The sequence below is a fragment of the Sinocyclocheilus anshuiensis genome, unplaced genomic scaffold (assembly GCF_001515605.1).
Source record: "Sinocyclocheilus anshuiensis isolate Anshui unplaced genomic scaffold, SAMN03320099.WGS_v1.1 scaffold1269, whole genome shotgun sequence".
NCBI lineage: Eukaryota > Metazoa > Chordata > Actinopteri > Cypriniformes > Cyprinidae > Sinocyclocheilus > Sinocyclocheilus anshuiensis.
In genome coordinates, this window is record NW_015549661.1 from 108,778 (window position 1) to 113,566 (window position 4,789).

Consider the following 4,789-nt stretch of genomic DNA (forward strand, 5'->3'; position numbering starts at 1 on the left):
CAAGGGAACGTACACGTTACATTCAAATGGCTTTAAAGTGCGCGAGACGTGAATTTATATTTATTTATTCACAGAGGTATATTATGTCACACTTCTCTAGTAAGTTCCGTCTGTGTGTGAAGACAGTAGCGCAAGTCCGTGAACGAATGTTCCGAAGTGAAATAAACTTCAAAGGAATAAAGTTGAATGGAATTGAATTGAATTAAACTTGAATAAACTTCAACTTTACTGTCCAGTGCACTGATGTCAGACTCATTTTGGATAATAAAGTTTATTGTTAAATTGTTAAATGCCCTGCCTCCATTACATATCTCTGTCACGTCATTATAAGTGTTTGATCACCACATCTGAGTGATCATTGCAAAAAATGTGTTTATGTATATATATTCTGTTTATGTATATACTGTATTCTATATATAGTACCAGTCAAATGTTTGGACACACGAATGGGAAAGTGTCCAAACTTTTGACTGGTACTGTACTATAATATACACAAAGAATATCGGCCGATATATCAATATTATGCCTTTTTTACTCCCTAATATCGGTATCGGCCCCAAAAAACCCATATCGGTCGGGCTCTAGTAAATATCGGCATCTGCAGCAAATTCATATTTTTGCTCAGTTTGAATAACATTGAGCTTCATATTCTCACTGCATCAGACTATATGAGCTATAAAAACCTGATGAATGTGATACTCGACAAGAAACACATAAGCAAAGTTTTTATTCGATTTTCTTTTATATTTTGTCTAAAGTTCCAATAAACTGTTCCATTTCAAAAACAGCTTTTTTGTACTATTACTGCATATGTCATGCTTTACAGGGTTAAAGATGCAAATGGTTAAGTTGCTCTTATCAGAAATGTTTAAAAAAACTTTTTTTTTTTTCAATACAGGGGTCAAGAGACAATCTAGCAAAATCACACACTGATTACACTACAACTCCACTGGTCTCTAATACTGTACATTTTATTGACTGCACATGTGTAAATGTATGAGTGTGTATTACAGACAGGCTGAAACTTTGCAAACTTGCACCTGTGACCGAATGTGACAGCTCTCCATTACATACGTGTGTCATACATGAGCATATAAACACACGCTGCCAACAGTTACTGTCAACTATCAGCTGTTTATAAACAACTGTGGCTAAACAGAACTCACATGTACACTTCTCAGTGTAGAGAGTTAGCATGCTAGCTCTGCTGCTAACAGACTGTCAATAATAAGTGTTTCACAGCGGCTGTGGTAAACCTTTATGAGGCCGACATGTAATCTCAAAGCGAAGTCTATTCATTCAGATCATCAAATATCCAAAGTCGCTGTATTCCCGTGGCATGTCGATCGTTTAGGCCTCATCTGTGGAGCTCAGCCACAGAAACCGGAGCCGGATTCAATGAAAGACACACGGCGCATTTATTCAGAGGCTGTGCAAGCACAACACCAACTATTCTGACTATATACTGCACTAGTAATCAGCTTGTGTATTTAAACCAGCTGTTTGAGGACTAACCAGCTAATCCAGCTATCGCGTTAGCAGACGCGCTAATGAGCCGCTCGTGTCATAATCTCAACATAACAACAAGTACAGACATATTCTTACCGGTTCCGTTACAGTGTGTGGACGGTAACGCTTATATTTTGGGAGTGTTTGTTGTCATTCAGTGAGGAAACACTTGGATTCCCGCTGAGAGAACTGAAGAGAGCGGCGTGGAACGCTTTGATGGACAGCTCGGTTGGGCCAATCACAGCAGTCTATTTGCGATCGCGAGCCAATCGCTTCACAGCGTCGACATGAGAGGCGGGTGCTAAAGACAAGAGCTCTATAAATACCAGCGGGAGCTGCGAAAGAGGCGCACGTGAGTGGAGTTTGATGTGTTCATGGTTATGCCGATATATATGATTTCCCAACGCTTTCTCACGGCCAATTCGTGCGTTTTTTTTAATTGATGCTTAAACAACAAATGCATAACAAAAGTACCAAGGGTGTACAAAGAAAAATATAAAAAATAAATATTAACTATACATGTATGTTTTTGATTTCTCTTTTTATCACTCCATACACCCGAAAATACTGTCAACAGACAGAAAACAGATGTTTTTAGGAGTAAAACGTATAAATCAGTGTGAGTGGAATATGTACAAACCTACAGAATATAGAGAGGAATAAATCTGTAAAGTTTGGTGTTTGTAAGAGAAAAACTCTTTATGGATTGGAATTGAAATCTACAGATGCAAATAGATAAAGTGCAATAAAATAAACACCTATATGTGTGTTATATTACGAAACATGTTGAACATGTTTTTTGGTCAACTGACCAGTGCATGAAAAAATATTTCTTGCCTGTAATGTGACGTTCATAATTTAATGGATTATTAATTTATGCATTACTGCATGCATCATTTTTCCAAATTTATATTTATGCATTTTATCCAGATAATGCAATGGATTTTAAAAATGCACATAAAAGCTAACAATCTAAATTCATCCTTCGTTTACAAAAAATAATGTTATGAATTATTAAATACTAATTATGATATTGTTGGCTCTGGATAGCGCAGCTTCATTGAGAATAAAATGATTATTATTAACAAGATGCTTTGTCTTTGATTGGTTGAAGCCATATTGCCAGTGCTTTGATTCAATATGTTTAAAATGATTAATCTGCATTTGAATTGAAAACTTCAGACATTTATTTGTTAGCCGACTCATTAATAATAAGCTATTAATGAACAGGGCCAGTGTTTTTCGCTCACTGTTGCTCCAGATCAAGCCGTAAGACCCTCTGAAAAAGATATTTGAGCAACTTAGTCATTGATTATTTTGTGCTCCATCCATTTGCTCCATTTACAGGTGCATCTTCAGATCAGAACAGCACTAAAGACGGCAGCCTTGATCTGTGGAAATGCTTTCAGAGTCTTTTCGCCCGTCGGTTCGGCTCCGACCGCAGCGAAGAGCACTTCCAGACGACCCCGCGACCTCCTGCTTTTGTCCCTCTGCAGGCACAGCAAAGAAAGCTGTACTCCAGCGAAGCCAGCCTCTGCTTCTCTCTAAATTGACTGACACCTTTGAGAAGTCACTTGCTGACGTTCATGCTCCTGTGAAGAGACGCTGTTGGTTTTATATAACGCTGTGTGGGAGGCCGGTGACGAGCCCATCCACTGCATACGGCACTGCTGGGTGATGTGTGGGCAGCGCTTTTAACAAATGCATACTGGCTCACACTCAGGTTATGGGGGAGTACAGGAATGAAATTATGTAAATACCCTCTAAAGTAGTGACACACACACACACACACACACACACACACACACACAACGACGGATACGGATGTGTGTGCTCGAATGGAGCTCAAAATATCTATTGATTTGTGTATTTGCTGATTATTGTGTGTGGGTCTGCTCTTAATCTGGAATGGCAAATTCAGAAAATGTAGCTGAATTTAAAACTGAGATCAAATAAGAGTGTTGTTCAGACAGCAACACTCCAGTGGATTTCCAGAGTATCAGCTATTAGAGAGAAAAGCAGCTCCCATTAAACCCAATCGCTGATCACACGAACACAGTTATCAGCTGTGCTTTCTCTGATCTAATCAATCATAATCCACTTTAGCTATAGATTACCTGCTTGTGTTCTGTTGTGCTCAAAAACTGGCTTCAGTTTCTGTGTCGCGGCTCAAATTGAACCACATTGGTTTTCGTGATCTGTTTGTATTGTGTTAGGGTTCAATTTGACCCACATATTTTATTGTTAAAAATTTGCTGCACAGACACAAAATAAAGATTTTGATGTTTTTTGTCATGACTTCTTGTATTGACTACTTGCACACTAAATAGTAAGTATAAATAGTATCTTACATTATTTGTACTGAATGTACTGTAAATAGTATGTATTGCTATTTGTACTTGCTGTGTGTTTCTTCAGTGTTTTTTCTCAAACCCTTGTGAGGGTGAAATGAGTTTCTCACGCTTCTGTTCAGTGCTGAAACTGTCTAGTGATTCAGATCCAAAAAAACTAACAACCAAAAACAACTTTTGACAGATTTTTGTGACTGTGAAACTCAACTTGGTGAAGAAACTGTGAATTTTCCTGGGATGATTTAGAGTCAACTTTGAGACGTGCATTTCATACGTTATTGTGTATTTCATATTTTAGTGTTTGACAAGCTAAATATATATATATTTTTAATCTGATTCTTTAGTGTTTTTAAAAGTGTTGATTTTTGCAAATTGCATAGAAACCTATAGGGGTCAGTGTATGGTAGTCTATATGACCCCAACACAAAAGTTGCTGTACAGCGTTTACAAAACACATCTATGTGTTCAAACTTTACATGCATGCTCATGACCCAAAATGAGAAATATTCACCAAATTTCAAGAAGAAATAACGAGTTTAACCAGCATTTCGAGCAGTTTGAATATCGAGTGTTGGTCAAACTGATCCTAACACAACAAAACTGTCAGTTTTACCTTGTGATTGTCTGTATTTATTGTCCATATCTACTGTTGTGTTTTGTGTGTCACTGCTGTTTCCTGAAGAAAGTGCTGTTTTTATCCATTAAAATGCAACAATTAATTTGACTTTGATGTCAGGTGTAACCCAATAGTTGTGAGCACATGAAGAAATATATTATAAACAGAAATGTGTATGATTGGTCAATCCAGTGTTCCAGTAATGTCAATGTCAGATTTATTCATAAAGCATCATTAAAAACAACCATTGCTAACCAGTGTTGCTGTACATTAAAATATAAAACAAAGTAGCTGTTCAATGCACAGCATTATT

At 37.3% G+C, this 4,789-nt stretch overlaps 1 protein-coding gene across 9 annotated transcripts in view; it reads right to left on the reverse strand.

Moving 5' to 3' along the window:
- The window catches only part of LOC107660272 (R3H domain-containing protein 1-like), a 49,513-nt gene extending 47,788 nt beyond the window's left edge, over positions 1-1,725 (reverse strand). For 6 of the 9 annotated variants that reach the window (XM_016449556.1, XM_016449553.1, XM_016449552.1 and 3 more), the window contains exon 1: positions 1,606-1,724. The gene's annotated coding sequence lies outside the window, so the exon portion shown is untranslated. Of the gene's footprint in view, positions 1-1,605 lie in introns of all 9 variants that reach the window. The other 3 variants (XM_016449554.1, XM_016449557.1, XM_016449555.1) reach the window with 2 other exon arrangements.
- Positions 1,726-4,789: the final 3,064 nt, after the last annotated feature.